This window comes from Cylas formicarius, unplaced genomic scaffold, assembly GCF_029955315.1.
Source record: "Cylas formicarius isolate icCylForm1 unplaced genomic scaffold, icCylForm1.1 PGA_scaffold_1__22_contigs__length_36826433, whole genome shotgun sequence".
Classification (NCBI taxonomy): domain Eukaryota; kingdom Metazoa; phylum Arthropoda; class Insecta; order Coleoptera; family Brentidae; genus Cylas; species Cylas formicarius.
This window is the reverse complement of record NW_026844264.1, coordinates 11,681,671-11,704,755: the sequence shown is the minus strand read 5'-3', so window position 1 is coordinate 11,704,755 and position 23,085 is coordinate 11,681,671.

Here is a 23,085-nt window from a genome sequence, read left to right as displayed (position 1 = left end):
GATTTATTCTCAGTTTGGTTTTGGCAATTCATCATGAATAGACTCACGCCTGAACAACGCTTCCAACAACGCCCAAAACGAGATTGCCGTTGTTCTCGATTTTCATAAGCGAATTTTGTTTAGCGATGAAGCGCACTTCTGGTTGAATGGCTACGTCAACAAACAAAACTGCCGCATTTGGAGCGAAGCTAATCCTCAAGTGTATGTCGAAACACCGTTACATCCAGAAAAACTGACTGACAGAATGTTACAGTCAATGGTGATCGATCTAGAGCTATGATTACTAACTCTTTCATTCCTGAATTGAATAACCATGATGTTCAGGAGATGTGGTTTCAACAAGACGGCGCAACATGTCACACAGCTCTTTCCACAATCGATTTATTGAAAGACACGTTTGGTGACCGCCTAAGTTCACGTTTTGGACCTGTGAATTGGCCTCCAAGATCTTGTAATTTAACACCGCTAGACTACTTTCTGTGGGGCTATGCGGATAAGCCACAAACACTTGACCATTTGGAAGATAACATTCGCCGTGTTATTGCCGATATACGGCCACAAATGTTGGAAAAAGTCATCGAAAATTAGACGTCCAGATTGCACTACATTCGCGCCAACCGTGGCGGTCATATGCCAGAAATCTTCGGATAATATATCTTTCGAATAAATAAAATTCATTTCAATCCAACAATCCATCCTTGTTTTATTGCAACTTAAAGTTCTATACATCGAAAAAAAATACCAAGATTTTAGAAATTGCTAGTAGGATGGCTATACAGATCGTTTAGATTTGTTGGTGTTTTAGTTTTAGGTAAGGGAATTTCAATACCGGTCTTCTAGCTTTGATGAAAGTCGTTTTGTTCAATAAATGGACTTAATACTCTGAACAGCCCTATTGAATCGAACATAGAATATGAGATTTACTTTGCTTAAATAACCTTGGTTTAATCTATTAACGATTTTTTTTTACATTTTTTACCGGCCAGTCTAACTGTTAAAAAATATGTAATATGATAGATGCAGCTCCGTACTCCGCCATGATGATAGGAAACCAAATAACTAGACACACTAAATCTTGATAGAATGAAATCTTAGTTGTTTTGTAATAATTGTACAAACTGTGGTTGCAAACAACAATTAATAACAATTGCTAAGCGAGTTCTAGAGACCTCTAGAGAAATTTGTACTTGTTATACGTTACACAAATTCGAAAACTGCTTTTTCTACTCCCGTCTGTAAAATACCTAATTACACACCGATCTAGCGTGCGGGAAGCGCCACTTTACTACGTCAGTTTCGTTTTCCACGGATCCGAACCACTTCGGACATTTCTAGGATTTTACCGCACGGGTTTGGGAGCAATCGGGTGTTTTCGGAGATTTTACCGCACGGTTTGAATTTTGATGTTTGTTCGTTCTGACGGTCATGTCAGTGAATGTATTCGTGTTTTTTTTGCAAACAAATGTACCCAAGAATTAATACACAGAAAAATGTTATGTAGTATATCAGCTAATTTAAATAATACGTGCTATAAGCTACAATTAAAATCTAGTGGACTAGTAGGTAAGTAAAGTGATATTTATAATTTAAGTTTCAAGCAGAAACTTTACATACCGTTCGAATGAACTTTAGTGACTTTTAGAGTTTTTATATTAATTATACCATTTTCAAATATCCATGTCACATAAGTACAAACAAAACAAAATTGAAGGTTAGGACCTGCTTTTCTTGCTAATACGATCTTAAAAATTTAATCCTATTAAAAGCTCTATCCTTGGGTGATTTTTCTTTCAATTACAGTGTTTTTCTTTGAATAAACTACTTAATGATCAATTTTAAAAGTTAAATAAACAACATAACGTTTTAAAATTGTGTTTATTCCGTTGTTTATATGACATATCCGATGAATACATTTCTCTCTGTCTAACGTACACAGTTAAAGAGAGACAACAGTAGCAGAACCGATTTGAACGCTAAACGAATCGGCTTAATGGAAACTAGTAAATATTTTGTTTGAATGCTGCGAAATTTGATAATCCGATAATCGTTATTATTCTTAATTTGTTAAATTGTGACGGTCGTCGAAAAAGTACACGTTTGGTAAGCTCTTTATTTCACTCGTTTATTAAGCACTCGCTCTGCTCGTGCCAAATGAACTTGTGACTCAGATGCCGTTTACCGCACTTGTTGCATAATATACTATTGTAAATTAGAACTGTATTATACTAGCAATGTTAGGTATTACTAACAAAATATTTATTACCCTGTATATAGCCTTGTTTCTGTGTAGTAACCCAATTATTTAGTGATAAAAATTGGTGCTCCCAATATTTTTTTGTCGATTGTCCTGTGGAATGTTACAGTTCAGTTTATCAGCTTCAGGTTTTGCCACACTACAACCCCCGTTCAGTACTAAATCTGCAAAAATTTACTGTGCGCCTAAAGTTTAAAACGGCCCCAGATTTAAACTCATAATGATTGTAGGTGCCCGTTCGGCGCTCGTGGCCGATTTATGGCCGTTGTCCGAAGTAAGCAGACAAACGAATGAATTAGTGAGCACTGTATACCAATAAAACTGGAGGCGAGCACATAAATAGAGCAAGAAATTTAACTGCAACGGCGGTCCCGAATTTCCCAAAGCCGTCGTTAATTATCGATGTGCTCCGGATAGAGTCGGCAATCGCGGGAGTCAACCGAGTCTAAAGGCCGAAAACCACTCTATTATGCCCTAAGACCTTGGCCAAAAGTTTCTCGCGGGAAATGGGGTTCGGAGATTCGGGCAAAGTTTCACGATTCAGGGCCATCGAGAGCAAACATATGATGTATTTGCTTGTAATTCGGGGTTTATAAACAAAATTTTTTTGGGGGTAACCGAATATGTTTTTGATTCAAATGCCAGGTAGAAAAGATTGTAAAAATGTCCCACCAATAAGGGCAGAAATAATCTGGTGCACAGACGGCTCAAAAATTCAGAAAAAAATGTAAGCCGGAACATATGAACCGAAAGTAAAATTTCTATTCCAATGAGAAAGGGTTCCAGTCAGAGAATCTCTGCAAGAGAAGCAAGGACGAAAAAAATTCACAATAAAACAATATACGCCGACAGTCAATGCAATGTGGCAAAATAAAAATAAAGTGACGCTGTCATGGGTACTAGGGAACGAGATCCACAAAAGCAATGAAAGCTCGGACGAAATGGCGGGCGAAGGCTCGAAAATCGGAACCCCTTTGTTGGGTGGCAAAACCCATTGCAAAGTCAGCCATGTAAAAATGAATGGAAAGAGAATTCCGAAAATGTTGGCCTGGAGACAAACCAGACCAGGAATTTCTCAGAGATCAAGCTACAAAAGAAATGTCTTAACAATAAAGATACGTCTTCTGTCGGAAAACACTAAATGCAGATTCTGCAGTCACCCACGTACTACGCCAATGTGCAGACCTATCGAAATCTACTGGGTTTAAACAACCAGAGGCAAAGAGCTACGTAGACCAAGGTTCATCTATCTGATTAGGCTCCACAAATCAATAGCGGTATCGAATTTGTGAAATCTAATTAGATAGATGAACGTAGAGTAAGTTCTATACCTATGGCGAGAATCATAAATCTTTTGAGTCTCAGTGACAGACAGGCTTATTGCGCTAATTATCAATGACCTAGGGATTTATTTAGATTCTAAATTGACATTCGAAGGCCATATTGGCAAAATATTTGCGAAAGCTATGACGATGATGTGTCGTATGCCGAAGGATCTAGGGTCAATTACTGCTGTTATTATACTTTACCAATCCTGAGTGCGATCAGTTCTAAAGGTCTCCTTCATGCACGTTGTAGAATTCTTCTTACATCAAATAAGAATTTCAGTGGTTCTATAATTCAGTTTATGATAAAAGAGGTTCAACAGAGCTTCGTTGCGGAGATATTTTTGTTGTGTCGCATTATATATTAAATAATCCTTTGTTACTTTGTTGCAATTCTTATAAGAGTATAATTAGTGAGCACACAGAGCTTGATATGTCCTACCAATGTTTTGGGCATTTTAAGTTGGGGTGTAACGTCGTAGAATTTAGTTTCATGTTATGCTACAGCCTGTTTGCGATCTTATATTAATTAGATATATTGTACCACCATATAATGTATATATATGTAAATAAATAAAACAAAGAGTACACAAAATTTATGTACTGGGAAATCACTCCATTGTGTTCAGACAAGAATAATTTATTTTATTTTACTGCGTATACTATTTATGGTTTATAAAGAAAAATGGATACAGAATTTTATATAAATAGTGTGGTGGCAGGTTTATTCCTGATTTATCTGATGATGTAAAACATTTGCCCTAGTAGAGTTTTATGAGTCTCTACAGTCTTCACAAAATACTATAATTAAGTATGTGTCATCTTTTATCGCAGGTAAAAGACAACAGCGAGAACTTGGAAGGCTTAGAAGTAATAATAATGTTATGTTAGTCGGGAGGATTATTAAAATTATTGTCTTATTAAATTTCATATAGCAATAAAGGATGAAAATCTTCTGATAAAATTATCTTGACGAAGGAAGTTAAAAAAAAACAACTGAAATGAAGGAAACAGTAATCTGTCTGAACTAAATTGTTCTAAATTATTAAGAAAAATGTATTTGTGCAATTACGCCAATTTTCCAACCCTCCCATCGTACTTTTCTTTCTCTTGGTCGTTCTCTTATTTCTGTATCCCTTTAGAAGTGTTCCCTAGAATTTTGTGCCCAATAATGGAGGGTATATAGCTAATTTATGTGAGGGTTTTACGACTAAGCGTTTCATTTAAATTTTATTACACATCAGAAATCCAGGGACATTTGTGAAACGATGAATAATTCTTGATTTTCCATGGGTTGAATCTCCACGCCTGGAAAGTAAACTGACTGTGTGCTAGACGATCCATCCATTGTCATCCTCCATATTTTTCAAACTGTAATGAGGGTTAAGTGACACATAAGCGAAAAGCGATTTTGATGTCCCATTGTTGGCCTCTTCGTCTATGAAATTTGCTAAAGGTTTATTTAGCACATCAATGTTGGAAATGTTGCCTAACTTGTATGTAAGTTGTAACTATAGACGCCACGTTTGGGAGCTTATATTTACCTAAAACTTAAAACCAATATTTATTAAAATCGATCATGCAATAAATAAAATCAGTTCTTACTTATAAGCTATGGTTTTTTATTAACATTTACGAGAAAGCTATGTTTTAAATATATATATATATATATATATATATATATATATATATATATATATATATATATATATATATATATATATATATATATATATATATATATATATATATATATATATATATATATATATATATATATATATATATATATATATATATATATATATATATATATATATATATATATATATATATATATATATATATATATATATATATATATATATATATATATATATATATATATATATATATATATATATATATATATATATATATATATATATATATATATATATATATATATATATATATATATATATATATATATATATATATATATATATATATATATATATATATATATATATATATATATATATATATATATATATATATATATATATATATATATATATATATATATATATATATATATATATATGTATATATACATACTACGGTGGTTAAGTCTTCCTTCAATAGACCTTTTACATTGAATAGCTCCTCCGGTTGCGTTAAGTCCTCCATATACGGAAGACCTAACGCATCCTACGTTAAAACAACCGAAACATCGATCTGGTTCGTTTACCAAAATTTGAGAGGGATGAGTTTTAGCTGTTTTTCGGCTATTTTGTATATATTAGTTCAGCGGTTTGACACCTCGACGATCGTCGCTAGCGGCGCTCGTATATTTTCATGCGTATATGTTATAACTACACTTCGGTGAAAAATTGTCGTTTTACAGTATGTTACTCCTCCATAAAAGTGACAACACTGTTTGACGTGGTATACTTAAATATGGATCTTTTGTATTTGTTATTTACATTTTTTCAAATTTTTATTGGTAGGTATATTGTTATTTAAAGTTTAGAGACGAACTAAAATGAACTAACATCTAAAATAAACGAATCTTTATTTAGAATTTGTTTGTCTTTGTAACACAATAAAAAATAAAATACAGATATCCTTTTGGATTTTTTGGTGGCTAGGGTATGGTATATAATAAAAGTACCTATAATATGCCATATAATCCAAATACAACACATATACAATATACCGAGAGAATATAATAAAAGTACCTATAATATGCCATATAATCCAAATACAACACATATACAATATACCGAGAGAATAGTTAAACTGAGGCTATATATTGAAAAAATTGCAGAACTTAACATAAGTACTGTTGAAATGAAAAATTCCTCTAAATTAATGGGTTTATAGATTACTTTTTTGTATATTGATTCTGAATGAAAACCTTTATTTTTAACCAGTTTTTATTGTGCAGAATTTTAGGATTTCTAGAAATAAGATTTAGACATTCACCTTTTTTAGGAGGACATTTCATTTTAATGTTACCTTTAAAAAAATTCATAACTAAATTTTTCTGCTCTGTTGTCCATGGAACTAGCTTTCGAATTTTTGGTTTTTGAATACTGTCCGAATCCAGCTTACTTTTTTCAGAATTTTCAAGTAGATCCTGTGCATTTGACGTGTCTAGATGTGTCTCGTCATTTTGTTTTTCAGTAGCCTCCCAATTTTCGTTTCCATGCTCATTTTCTTTTGATTTTGGTTTATCAGACATATCCATTAAATTTTCTTCCAAATTTATCTCATCTAGCGATTTGCCTTTAAAATGACCAGCTTCACCATTTTCCATAAGTATAAGTAATTTGGAAATTCTAGAAGTTTGATAAATATCGTCGGGTAGGCGATACGACTGTCGATATATACCCAAAGTGTGACCCATAAATGAGGCCAATTGCTCCATGTCGTTTTCAGACATGTTAAATAATTGAGTTAAAGTTGCCAAATGTTTTCGAAGTCGGGTACACGTTAGAGCATCCGGGTTTTTAGCTCCACAGAGTGAAGCGTGTTTTCTTAATGCTTTATAACCCACAATTGGCTCAGATGACTTAGGATTTGCGAATAAGTAAATATTGGACATTTTCAGAATCTTACTTCTACACCTTAAAACTATGTTTAAGTGCTCTTGTACATCTTTGCTAATTAATATTGGCACTCCCCTTCCCCTTTTACCTCTTATGACAATACGCTTAAAACTGCTCATTAGAATTTTTTCAGTTTCTGAAATAACTTCGCCAAATTCTTCATATGCCTGAGAATTCTCATGATGAATTATTGATTTGTAAGTGTTTACTAAAAGTCTCTGCAACTCTCCCGGACGTCGTCTATTCAGTAAAATTATTCTGCAGTAGATGGTTTCTATTAAAGTAGTATATGATTTTTCATCACTGGAGTTTTCTTGCAATTTGTAGAGTGCATCATCAGCTTTTTTTTATCAAGTAATCTTTTAGTAGTTTAAGATCAGTGGCAAGGGGTACTAGAGTGACTTTATTCCATTTATTTATATTAAGATCACTAGAAGCTTGGTTGGAAACATCAAATTTCCAGTTACCATTTATTAACTGTATTAGAGTTTTAAGGTCAGCCTCTTGTGTTGCAGAATATGTAGATGCAAGGTAATCAGATTTTTTAAAGCTGTATACTAGTGCGATATCGCAACACTGTTTCAATGTAGTGCCCATATTTAATGCAAATGTTGGAGCTTGATATGTTTTGGAATCCTTGTCAAATCGAGATGCAGCTTTAGTTGCCGAGACTAAAATATCGTAGTTATCCGGTTTAAGGGCCTCAAAGAGGCCCTTAATAGTGGGTTTTATTTTTTTAATCTCCAATAATAATCTGGCTAATTCTCTCATTTTTCTTGAAGCCACTAGAATGAAATGGTTCTCTCTGTGAATTTTTAAATATCTAGATGCAAATGCACATATTAAGGGATCCTTCTTAGCAACTAGCGATATCTTATCGGCCCTCATTCTTGGGAAAACATTAATTTTTAGTTGAGAGTCCACTTTTAAATTCCGAATTAGAAAGTTTTGAGCTTCAGCCTGAGAATTTCTCATAGAGTATTCTTTATTTGGATTTTCGCTGCAATTTTTGCGGTGTCTCCATAAATTTTTAGACGAATAATATCCTAGGCAATGTACGCATGGTAAATAATTTGTATCTTCATTACCTTTTCTAACTGGTTTACTGATATCGCTACTACTCTGCAGGTAATTTCCTTTCTTTCTTAAAGCAAAGAGTAATTTTTTTCTGTCTTTGCTTTGCTTATCCAGTGATAATATTTTTTGTACATCAATTTCAGATTTATGGTTTCTTTCGATATGTCTAGGAAAATTTAAGACCTCGCAATAGTAACAAAACGTACTTTTTTTAGATTTTTTTTTAGAAGTTGTTACAGTAGTTGGAGTCGTATTGCTAATATCCTTATCTAAATTCAAGTCTTCGCAGATTAAGGGACTGTCGGGTGGCGTGCAGCAGATTAAAGGGGAACTAACGTTAGAAAATATTTCCTGAAAAAACATTCATTTGATTTTTCTTACAACTTATTATTACTAATGCTGCCTAAAAATTTGGTAAAAATTAGTTTAGGACCGAAAGAGGATTGAGCTGGTATTTTCATGAAATACATAAGATTTTCTAAAATGAAGATACTTGGGTTATAGGTTACCATGAATTGCGTGGGATGGTTTTATTTTATACTGCAAATATTTTTTTACTTTATTGAAGATTTTATTTTTCCAATTAATTTGTTCAGACGTTCCTTTTTATACTTTTTATACTTTTATATTTAATGAGATAACATTTTTTGTGAAATAATAAACGCCTTCTTAACATTTTAAAATCTGAAATAGATGTAGGAACGACAAGTTTTACAACCAGATCAGCATAGTAAAAAAAAGGAATTCGGAATTTGTTTAAGAAGAGAGACAAGTTATTATCCAAGTATGATTGAATAATTATGAATATTATTTATTCGACAATTTATAGTACCACCATAAATCATTCGATTCTTGTGGCTTCAAAAACAAATTGACAAATTAGTCAGATTTTAGTTGGAGACAAGAAGAGCAAAAGTACATACAAATTCCCACCTCTGCGTTCATTACCGACCACTATCTCGAAACTATGTTGCGCTATCAAATTTTATGTTTCTAATCAAGCCTTAGTATAAATAAACCTTAATATTCCACGTCAATATTCTTCAATATTTAAATATTAAATAAAACTGATTGTTTGTAAAAGATGTAGGAAAACTTTCTTTAGTGCAGAATAATCTAACGTAACAGATTACTCCGGGGAAGCAGGGTATGCAGGCTAGTTTGGTGAATATTTATAATCACTCTGAGAATATTCACGCAGATGAAGGATTTGGTGAAATTATTTTAGTGAAATTATAGAAAATTTATTCGATATCCCAGCAAAAAGGAAAATTTCATCTACGAGAATTGATGTGGTCTATTAGAAAACAACAATAAAAGTCAAAAAATTCATACGTCAAATTAAAAATTTTCCCAGTATTTTCTTATCGCTCTCTGTCTAATGTGTATTTTAAAGGGAAACCTTTAGCCTATTTCTAGTAAACGCTCTCCAACGTGGCTTATTTATTGTAGAGAAATGAATCAAGGCGCCTATTACATTAAAAAATGTTTCCATTTTAACAAAAGCGGAGAAACATAAGTCTGAACAGATTAATTATATAAGGTTGAACATATCATAAATCTTCCTCCGAAGATGGTAACTTAGTTTTTAAGTAAAATTTGTAGAGACGCGCATATAACTTCAAGAAATAAAATATGTTTTTTTTTTATTTTAGTAATTTATATCATTTCATGCCTTTTGTTTTTCAAGTAGCATAAGTTACTAACCGACTCATTATCACTAGGAAGATATACTGGATCTGCTTTGGAATTATTTGAAGGCAAAGAATTAGAAGAGGATTCGTTTTCCTAAAAACATATTCCCTTTTGAATACATATAATAAATTTACGAATAGGACAACTTACGTCATTGATGTTTGCCTTAAATGAAAATGAAGCTCCAAAATCCTGCATTGGTTGCTGGTTTGATAATCTAATTTCTTCACACTATAGCAAAAGTAATCGCTTAGACGCAAATATAAATAAAAACATACTGTGTGTCGGAAGAGAAAGCAAAGCAATATCCATCCTTAAAATTTTATCTGAAAATTGGAAGCTATAGTGGAAGAACGTATTCAACGTTCACTTGCGTTTCACTATGAGATGTGGTTTTAAACAATCGGTGAGAATGTTTAAGAACATTTAAATAGTTGCTAAAACTTCTTAATTGTTTCTAAATATAACAATATTTTCAAAAACTTTTAAATACGAATTTATAAAAATATCTGCAATTTCCTATCTCTTCAAAACGTACACTTACACTTTCAAAATCATTTGTGTTTAGATCTTTTGAAACGGCATTCGGTGTAAGAGGTGATGGTTCGTCCAGGGGTTTGTTACAAAACCACCTATTTTTTTTCTTTATTGAGTTTGCACCACAAACTGCATACTATAGAAAGTTATATTTAGATATGGATATTTAACAATAATGTAATACTTGCGTATTCTTCAGGAAATAACCTTCGCGCCATGCTGAAATAAGTATCCCATTAATATTTTTTACTTAATAAAAATCATTCAACAAAAAATAGCAAATTTGCAATGCCTAAATGGAGATCACAATCTCAAATTTTAATTACTTACCTAACAATTTTCCTACTACGAAACATGCACAGAACCGTAAAAACACGTGAAAATTAAAGGACGCACACAGCTTCAAACAGAAGTAACCGCCTTCGATGCTCTAATAAACGGTTCCAAATTCTGAGACATTTGGCAACGCGGGTGGTGAACTTATCCACCGTAATCTGTAATATTTAAATATACTCGGAAGACCAATAAGACGCATCCGCTGGAAAATATGTGAAAATTGAAAAAATAAATAGTCAATTATTTTGCAGAACACGTTTGTATAGTTCCCAATTATCCAGTATACGCGCAAAAAATTTAAATATACACTCTCCTTCTCGGAGAAGACCTATTGCTGCGCCACATGTGGACGAGCTATATCATTACGGATGTATATATATATATATATATATATATATATATATATATATATATATATATATATATATATATATATATATATGATGACACTATATTCCGGGATATCATCCGTTCGCTCGTTGAACTCCGACTGGAATCCTGCATCCGACTGGAATCCTGCAAATCTTGCATCCGACTGGAATCCTGCAGGATTCCAGTCGGATGCAAGATTTGCAGGATTCCAGTCGGATGCAGGATTCCAGTCGGAGTTCAAAACGAGCGAACGGATGATATCCCGGAATATAGTGTCATCACATTTTTCCATCCGTGAATCAATCCGTGAGAATATATATATATATATATATATATATATATATATATATATATATATATATATATATATATATATATATATATATATATATATATATATATATATATATATATATATATATATATATATATATATATATATATATATATATATATATATATATATATATATATATATATATATATATATATATATATATATATATATATATATATATATATATATATATATATATATATATATATACATATATATATATATATATATATATATATATATATATATATATATATATATATATATATATATATATATATATATATATATATATATATATATATATATATATATATATATATATATATATATATATGATGACACTATATTCCGGGATATCATCCGTTCGCTCGTTGAACTCCGACTGGAATCCTGCAGACGTTTCGCCAAAATCTCACTTGGCATCTTCAATGCTCGCGCTCCGAAAACACTTCGAACACTCGGAGCGCGAGCATTGAAGATGCCAAGTGAGATTTTGGCGAAACGTCTGCAGGATTCCAGTCGGAAGCAGGATTCCAGTCGGAGTTCAACGAGCGAACCGATGATATCCCGGAATATAGTGTCATCACATTTTTCCATCCGTGAATCAATACGTGAGAATATATATATATATATATATATATATATATATATATATATATATATATATATATATATATATATATATATATATATATATATATATATATATATATATATATATATATATATATATATATATATATATATGCATTTTCGTGTAAAATTGTAATTTTAATGGCTAAAGTATACCTGTGGTTCGTATAGGTTATGTGATAAGTTGATCTGCCTGTTTGTCAGGATTGCTATTAGCGATTTTAACGATTTACTAACGACCAAGGGTGAAGAACACTATCTCCCAGATAAATCTGAAAAAATTTAACTTCTACTAGAAAATTTATATGGAAAAGCTTTTATCTATCCGTGTCGGCAGTTAGTTCCTTATTTAAATGAATACTCTGCCTCAGTCTAGATCTCGGGCAGATTTTATTTTCCTTCCGGTGAAAGTTTCCATCGATAAACTTAAACTTTCAGAAGTGGAGGTATAAAGTGGAAATTTATGGAAATCCCGTTTTATTTGGCACGTTTAGACCTACGTCGCGTATGTTGCTTAAAATGCCGAACTATTTTGCGCAAAATTATTCCGCCAATTTTTTTCAAGATACCGTAACTTCTAAATGGTGTGAGCGATTAGAAAATTGGGAAACTTGTTACACGGTTAAATTTACAATATTTTAATCAACTAACGAATTTTAAATAATACATCCTGTTTTATTTTAATTATGGTATTTTTTTATTCTGAAGATTGATTCTAAAATTTCCGCGATAGGATGTTTTGTGGAAAAAATGCTTTTTGAAAATCTGCCTTAAAATATAAGTTTCCAACTACTTTTTTCTAGGAAATTTATACCAAAATTTAGAAAAATCCTTATAAAGGTCGGTAAATATATTAAAAAAAAAAATAAATTCTTAAAAGTTCGAATCATAAAAACATGTCAAAACATCTTCAATCTGGTTATTGATTTTGAAACCAATATATTTTACCGCCATTTTTGACCCGCTTAGTTGGAATGAACACATGATTCCTTGGTCACCTCATGCACAGGACTCAAGAGGTGACAGAACGCGACAGGAGCAGATTTAGACAGGACATTATTATTTTTCTGGAAAAATCTGCAGAAGAGTTACTAAACCGATCACACTATATAACCACATTATAAATACTAGTGACTATTTTTTTTATTCCAAAGTATATTTGCTTCATTTTGATAATTCCCAATGCTTGATAATATATCTTGGTTGCATTCTGCTTTATAGGTATTTATTTAATTACTTAACTTAATATTCGATGGAACTCCATTACTCATAAACATCATTCCATATCACCATCATGTAAGTCATGAAGATAATAAAAAGAAGAGCATTTTTTTTAAGTTCGAACACTTCCGGACAAGATGTGAACACAGCTATTCAAAGTACATAATATGTCCCTTTGACTGATTATACTTTCAAGCAAAGAAAGTTAAGCCTAAAACACGAAATTCTAATGCACCTTAAAAACTTAAGTTTGGGCTAGTGTTTTAGTTATTATGTTTATTATTATCATTTCTAACGAATGTCGCAGAATGTTGAAGCCATAAAATAAAAAATAGTTGTATGTTTGAACGAACGGTACTATATTTACAATTTGTTAAATTTAAAAAATTATCCCATCTCGAGCACTGTTAATCAATAATCAGATAAATGGGTTTTGCCACACTGTCAATTAATCAAAACTAAACACATCCGATAAGAGATTGGATGACGTATAGATAGTTTACTTTTCCTCCTGCATCGGTTTTTGTTGACTCGAACTAGCTAACGTTTCGCCAATCATCCTGTTGGCTTCTTCAGAGCTTGTCTGAAACTGGCTCGCATTTTACTCTGTACCTATATTGTTTGACGGGCATAAACACCGGCTGTTTTATAAAAATTGTATAAAAAGTAAACTATCTATACATCATCCAATCTCATGTCGAACGTGGTTAGTTTTGATTAGTTGACAGTGCGGCAAAACCCATTTATCTGATTATTGATTGACAGTGCTCATAGTATTAGATATTTACATGGACCTAGCCTGAGATGGGATAAGTTTTTTAATTTAACAAATTGTAAATATACTTCCGTTTGTTTAAACATAAATGTGAGGTTGGATATTGTTTTGCCAGTTTCTTATTGTATGGCTTAAACAATTTGCAACATTCGTTAGAAATAATAACAATAATAAAAATAATACCTGAAACACTCGCCCAAAGTTGAGTTTTTAAGGTGCATTGAAATTTCGTGTTTTAGGGTTAACTTTCCTTGCTTGAAAGTATAATTATTTTAAGCAACATATTATGTACTTTGTACAGCTGTGTTCATGTGTTTATGCCCCTCATTTAGCTCCGCCTCTCTTAAACAACATAAAAGCAGGTACAGAGTAAAAGGCGAGCCAGTTTCAGTCAAGCTCTGAAGAAGCCAACGTTAGCTAATTCGACTCAACAAAAACCGAAGCAGGAGGAATCCAGAAGTTTTATAAAAGGTTTTACAATAACCTGTGGAAGTATCTTTGGAAAATTATAGATAGTTTATTTTCAGATTTTTTAAATTTCTCATTTCTAAGAAAATTTTGCGGTTTGACAAAACCAAGTTTCAAAGATCTGAGTGTTTTGTGTCACCAGCAGTTCAAGATCGACTATAAACAAGGCCAAGGAACTTGTTGACTTCAATCTTGGAATTCCACTTCCATTTCAAATTGCATAAGGAGAGGCAGCCTGCTCCTGTTGACAAATTGAATTTATAATGCTGTTCGCGTACTGAAAAATTCTCTTTTACGGCGTTTGCGGCCCCGCTCGCAACTACTTTGCCGATCATTTTAGATAAAACGTAATTTATTGCGTTTGGAGACGGTGGTCGAGGTTGATCCACTTTCGGGGCGTTTTGTGTGTACCTTACCTGATTAAAGTAATGGCATCGCTTATGACGTCGATGCCGCTGAATCCGATAGAGTTATGCGATAAAATCGTCGACAATAACGCCGCGTCCCACCGAAATCTTAGAAAAATAAAAATACCTGTTATAGTATTCATTTATTTTTTCAACTAACGAAAATTATGACGCACAACGCAAAATATTGTGTCTTCAGATGCGATTTCCTTTCATGCCACCAAGGAACAAACAATAAGTTAGAAAAAAAGTAAATATAAAAAAATATATTGTTATACATAATTATTTTACCTACTTTATTGCTAGTTAATGAAGTCAAATTCATATGACGAGAGGACTAAAGTGTACACATAAGCAAATGTTAATTTTTCTGGATATTTGAAGAAGAAGAAGAAGAATTGTTGGAGCAATTACCTAATTCAGCAAAATATACTAAGTAGCTATAAAACCGAAGTTTAAAACGATATTATGACGTAATAAAGAACTTCTCTTATTTTGTTAACTTTCTGAATTGTATAATAATATTAATTAGAAGTATAAAGGCGCAGAGTATAAAGCAACTACCTAAAATTTCCGATTTATTATATAAAAAGCAAATAAGAAATAGCAAGAAATATCTGAAGTAAAATATAGAGTGTGTCGAATTAAGACGTCCAATTTGTTACCGTACTCAGCGTTTGGAAATATCGATAACTGTTATTACTAAAAATTCTTCATAATTGAATGCTGTGTCAAATATCCAATGTTGTCCATCAGACATTTTCATAAAGTTGTGTCTATGTGTTAATTCAATTGAATCAGCAGAACGTTTTTTTTTTTGTTTTTGATTTTGTAAATAGATTTTCGCTTGAGCACGGGTCATCCCAAACATATTTCCACACACACCCTCATTCGTACTTTTTCATTCACTTGAATCTATACGTACACGTGGCAAAATATTCTTATGAACCATAATATGTCTAGACAGAGATGGTTGATGTATTCAGGCTTTAGTAAATTGAAATAAAACACAAATAATTCTTCGACAATATTGGTATATTATTTGCAAAGTTATTGTGATATGTATGCATTAACCTAATCAAAGTTGCATAATTGATTTATATCGGAAGGTAACTCTTCGTAGCGGATAGATAATATTGGAAATCTGACAATAGTTGTCAATTACGAATAACCTTTGTTAATATGAATTGTCAATATTTCACAAAATAATGGTAATTTGTTCTTTCTTGAAATTTAATTCATATCTGGCCAACCAAAAAAACCAATACTTTTTATAAAGAATAACTGACTTCCGTAAAATTAGACACACTGTATAAGAAACAGAACGAAAGTTACGGGTAAAAGTAATTCAAAAATTGTAATAAATGCCATAAATAAGTAAAGTGTAAAAGCAGGGAAAAAAAGGAAAATGAAAAAAAATAATTATAAAGAGATTAAGAACTACAAATTAAATAAAACTAAGTAATAGTTTTCTACTAACCAAAACTTACTAATGAACATTAACAACAATGACCAAATTAAAAACGGGACCGGAAGGTTTGAATAACAACTCGACAACCAAGGATGTTCGCTACTCTTAGTGGAAGTTTCATTAATATTTCCCAGAGGAAGCTTGTGGCTAGTTTTTGTAAAATTTTATTCACGGCAAACATTATGCAAGACTGACTCGTTCTTTGAAATTTAAACTTGCAATTTAAAAAAATGAATATTTTTCTACTCCATCGTCTCGATTATGCACCAATCAAACGCGGGGAAAGCGACACTTTAATACCTCAATCTCCATATCTACTGTAGAGAGTCAATTCGTGCGTTTCTGGCACATTAGTTACGAGTTTGGGAGAAGTTGGAGATTTTAGGTAGATTTTAGCCTTAGCATTTAGACATTCGTCTGCGCTAAAATGGCGTTCGTCAAACTTGTTAAATAATATATTGTTATTGGCCCTGAATTCTAAAGCCGGGCTTATTAATTTTTTTTTAAGGATTTATGCCATCCCTCTAATTTTGCTATAAAAAATTCACAATTTTAACCCTACCTTGTGTATATATTATGAAACGCCTATTCCACGCTAAACAGACCAAAGATTTACATCAAATCAAAAGACTGCAATCAGCTTGAGAGATCCAAAAACGGAACCCAATAATTGGCATTACATTACAATCAATACAAAAAAGACAATCCGATACGGAATGCTTTGTTATCATTCAAATCAAATTTTAACCTGTTCACGTTTTTAATTTCTTTCATTCAAGTTGTAATTGTCTTAATTGATATGATGTATTGCAAATTACTGTTTTTTTTTTTGGTACCGTGAATATTTTAGTAGTATATTGAAATATAAATAAAATATTGTTTTTTCTATGTTGACCTGTAACAGTACTTTGTGGATTTTTTACAAATAAACTTTTTATCAATCTATTACTAGTTAAATTTGAATAAAGCTGGTGCTAGAACACTAAAATAGCTCAACTACACCAACAAAGCAGACTGGACTAGACAGACGCATCGAACTGAAAATTAAATAAAGAAAACATCTGTCGAGCAGGCGCTAGTTCGGAGCCGAATTAAAGAATTACCCAAGTTCCGAGTTTATAATTGAATTCATTCATCATTTTCTTCCGAAAGTTGCGCCTCTGTATGTATACCGCTGCATTGGAAATTTGAGTAATGCGATATTCGCTTTGAGCTTTCGCTGCAGGAGCCCGGCAATACGCCAAACTTTAGAAACAATCCCGCTTTTGCGGGTCAGAATTTTTGATTACTTAATCCTTTTCTATTATACATAGATTCAAAGTGAAATTGGACGGAGCATGGTTCGTTAGGCGCCACAATGGTTTTACAAAACAACGGAGCTTCATATTTTTCTATGTTTCGAATTTTCCAAAAATCAGTGATGACGAACCTGTGGCACGCATGACACTGCTCATATTCGAGCTTATTTTTTGTTGGTAGCCATCGTCAAAGATAAAAAAAAATTGTTAGTCAGTTATTAAAAATAACATCATTACTTAGGTTTATAGTATAATATAAAAATATAATTATTAAAAACATTTTAGTACTTTTATCAAATCATATAGTTATTAATTTTTGTTTCCTAATTATATATAACACTTGGTTTTCTATGTTGTGCTAATTAAATATGTAAAACAAGTATTTAAATGTATATTGCATTAAACATATAATTAACTTAAAAAAAGTATAAACATTCCTACTTTCTTTTTGTTTTAAATTTAGAGATGTGACATGCCACTAAAATTATATTTCGATTTTTCAATAATTTGACACACCGAGCTCGAAAGGTTCGCCATCACTGCAATAGATCATCAGGTCGCAGCGGAGTTATCAGTCATACACAATAAATCCTCAAAAATAAATCCTTTGGGTTTGGAATCTTGGAAAAGCTAATAGGTCCACTATCATTATTTAACTGTTCTTATTGTTAGTATATTTTTAACTTTTATATATTTTTGACCTCACTGGTTTAGGCATTGCATTGTGTCTCTATATGTTAATTAACTAATTCCTACTACGGTAAAAGTTACTTTTTCTTTAATAAGTCGCTTTTTTAGTGTTACAGTGTTAACATCGCAAAAAGGGTATTGAGGAGTTATTTTAAACTGCAACACAATACTGCACCTATAAAAAACGAGAAAACTGTCGCAGGTTTTAAGAAACGTTGCAACATTGAAAATAAAAAGTTAAATTGAAAAACAGTTGTTCCAATATACTTTCAAAGTATGAAGCTTACATTCAATCATTAATCGGATTATCATTATCGATGTGAAGCTATTTGTAATATATCTCTTTCCTATCCCATTCCTTAATCAATAAGTAATGAAAATTTAAATTCTATCCATAGGCGTACTAATCGTAATATATAATTATGGGCTTAAAGATTTATTATGCTCAGGTGCTCGCTAATGAAGCGTTGTAGCTAGTTGAACTTGCAAATTTTAAATATGGGCTTGTGTGTTTGTCATTGATGGTCATTTGATTTGAATAATTTGTGAACTACCATTCATGTTTTTTTAGTTTGAATTTTTTTTGGTATTGTTCAATGTGTTCTTATTTCAATGATTAATTTAAGTCTTATAAAATTAGATTTTTCTGAAGAGGATATGTGCATCTCTGTCATTATGAAAAGATAATTATTAACTGTTATAGATTTATCAAAATTTACATTACATTTCAATTTATTTGCTGTAGCAAAAAGAATAAAAAACCCAAAAAAGTTATCTCAGCAAGGTTAATCCATAAAACCTGTAATTTTATGCAATCGTTATACTTCCCTTTATGTTTTGCAGTAGCTTTTTCTAATACCCTGCGTACAGCAGCTGTCCTAATTTAATTTTGGATTTAAATACCCTTTGACGCCCTAAATAATACATTACCATTTCATGTGCACAATTCGGGATAATGAGGTACAGCGAAAATACTTCACAAAAATCAATTGTTTTTTTTTGTGATCCCTTATTCATATTTCTGTTTAGGATTAAGGAATTCAGATGAGGTTTTCAATGGGTTGGTGCGCCCTTGTCTCACTGTCTAGTGACGTAATAAGTCCTTGCCTTAATTTTTAGAAAATTATCATTTTATGCGATAAGATAGGAAAATGTCACCTGGAGGCAAGTTAGGCAATCGTAATCGCGTCACTCATGGCACTGACTGAGCCTAGAAAAAGTCTTTGTGACGACTCCAAGTTTATTAATAAGTCTTTTTGGAGTTATAGATATTTACATCCGAAAATGTTTGAACACTCATCATTAAACAAAAGAGATTTGGATTCGTTTCATCTTAAAAATTGGATAGCATTTTTATTTATTTTTTATTTATTAAATTTTTTATTATCTTAATAAAATTAAAATTAATTTTTAAAAAAATTATAATTTAAACTTTTATTCATAAATAGTTCATAATATTATTTATAGCAATTCTCTTCGTCGATTTCAAATTTCTGGTTGCCCTCTATTGTTTGGATTCGTTTCAGCTTAAAAATAGAGCAGTTAATAGAATAGTAATAATTAATAATTAGCGATTAATGGATTCAACTCTTTATTATATTAAAAAAAATAGTCCGTAGTCCGTCGGGTGGCTGAAAACGATTTTTTTTACTCTGCGATACCAAGACATAGACGTTAATATTTTTCTTATATGGCCTCAGCAAGTAATCACGGGGAATTTAATTATCTCAAACCTCGGCAACGCTCTGGGCAGATTCTCCTGCATGTCATATATATATTGTCCGTACTCGGCAATACCTCGTCACCACAAAACATTATTAAACCCGGGATTTTCGATAAAATGGACGCCCGAAACTATATTAATTCGTACGCAACGTCCGGAACCAGAGTTATCGATTTTTGACACCCGAGTGAAGAGTTTTTGGCAGGTTTCAATTTTATGTCTCACAAAATACACTTCAAATTCCGTTCTAGCGACAACATTAGTCCACATTGGTATTATTCATTTACATATTCGCAGTATTGATTGATCTACCTGTCGCATTAATTGGGCAATATATCATATTTTTGGGAAATTTACCACATCAGTTTTGGTTAACTGCAGCCAATAGGTTGGAATTCTCACGCCACCAGTTGATATCCTCGAACGATACTTAACGTGTTATCTGATTGTAAATTATTTTCGTGGCACGTTTTATCGTTGTAGTTGCCGCAAATATTACGTTTCAAGTAAAAAATTGGTTTATTTCAACAAAGTTTTACTAAATTCAAGGTCAACAAAATTCCCGACGTAGGCTTAAAAAGTTAAAACCACCAAAGAAAAATATCAAAAACATTACTAAATATTAAAAGATTCGTATAAAAGTAAATAAAATTAAGACTGGGTTCTGTTGTTTAAATAAAAAATTCTATAAAGAATTTTAACAGTATTTTTATGTATGTATTTTTTCGGAAATTATGAAATTACTTTTCACGACTATAATTTGTTCCATTTTTTTCCAACATGCGGATTTCCATATTTTGGATTAAAACAATTTAAATTCTTATTTCTCCTTGATTTGCATATTTAGAAAGCTGATATTTGGGCTGCAGTTTAACAGTTTCCTGTATATCCTTTGTTAATCAATGCCTTCTGCAATTGTACTGATATCTTAAAAAGCATGAATTTTCAGCGTCACGAAATGTATATTTTTTGTAAGTTAACATGATATTATTAATAATTAAAATTTATTTAAATAAAAAATTGTTGGAAGATTTTTAACAACATTATCTTTAAATTTATTTTTTCAGAAATCATTGAAATTACACTGATATAATTTGTTGCATGGTTATTTTTCCACGATGCGGATTTCCTTATTTTGAAATAAAACAATTATTTAAATTCTTATTGCTCCTTGATTTGCATATTTAGAAAGCTGACAGTTGGGCTGCAGTTTATTAGTTTCCTGTATATCTTTTGTTAATCAAAGCCTTCTGCAATTCTACTGATATCTTAGAAAGCACGAATTTTCAGCGTCACTATATTTTTTGTAAGTTAACACCATTTTTCAAAGAAACTTCCACAGGCTACTGTAATACTTTTTACAACACTTCTGGATTTCTCCTGCGTCGGTTTTTGCTGAGTAGACATTGCTGACGTTTCGCCAATCATCCTTTTGGCTTCTTCAGAGCTTGACTGAAACTGGCTCGTATTTTACTCTCTACCTGCCTATATATTGTTTGAGGGGGACGCTAATGAGGGGTATAAACACTTGGTGACAGGTAGAGACCTGAGTCGCAGTTAAGATTGTTAGGTTGTTTATAGATTTCTATAGACTCTGGGGTTTTTCGTTGGTAGAAGAACTGATTACATCCAAGAATTTTAGTTTTATCGAATAAAATTTTACGCCCGGTTTCATAAGTGTGTTCGGTAACAGCTGATGAGTTTATTTGTCTTAGTCGTAAGGCTCTTTCGTGGTCTTTCAGCCTAGTTGATATTTTTCGTCCGGTCTCTCTAATGTATTCTTTGCCGCATATGCATGGAATGCTGTAAACTCCTAGCGTCTCGAATGGAATTTTGTCTGTGACGGACCGCAGATGTTGAGAGATTTTTGGTCAAGTGACTTTTGATATGTGGCCAGTGATGGTTTGATTGTAAGGAAGGACCACAGTGGCAAGTGTAGGATTGCTTTCGGCCTCATTGCTATTGGAAGGTTGTGGTGAAGTGTATTTTTTGATGGGGCGCCTAATATCTTTAATGTGGAAATTATTAGAGAGAAGAGCAGAGGTAAGGTGTTTTAATTCTGTTTTCAGTGACTCGGGCTGAGATATTTTTACGGCTCTGTAAACAAGAAAGTTGATAACCGATGATTTTTGGACCGGATGCTGATGTGACCATGCATTATGGTATCGGTCCGTGTAAGTAGGTTTTCTGTAAACACAATGACCCAATGTTAGATCTGATTTTCTATTGATAAGAATATCTAAGAATGGCAAGTTAATATTAGCTTCCAACTCAATGGTGAAACTTATGGTAGGCTGTGTCGAGTTTAAATGTCTAAGAAAATCTACTAGGGTTTCTTGACCATGAGGCCAAATAACAAAAGTATCATCGACGTAGCGTTTACATAATTTTGGTTTTAGATGAAAGGTGTCGAGAGCTTTCTTCTCAAAGGCTTCCATAAATATATTCGCGATGACTGGTGATAGTGGAGAACCCTTAGCTGTTCCCGATGTTTGTTCAAAAATTTGACCGTTATAAGAAAAATATGTTCCCGATAAGCATTTTTCAATTAAGGTGAGAAGGTTTGGTTCCAGATTCTCGGAGAGTTTCAAGAATAGGAACTTTGGTAAAGAGGGATTCTACGTCTAAACTAACTAGAATATCTTGTTTATCTAATGTAATTCCTTTTAATTGTTCAATGAACTGAAAGGAATTAAGTACGAAACTGTAAGGGTTTTTATAAGGAAGCTAGATATTTTACTAGAGAATATGTTGGAGAATCAATGGTGCTGACAATAGGTCGAAGGGGTAATCCTGGTTTGTGAATCTTTGGAAGTCCGTAGAGACGAGGAATTTTAGAGTCGTGAGGGGTAACAGATTTTTTCACG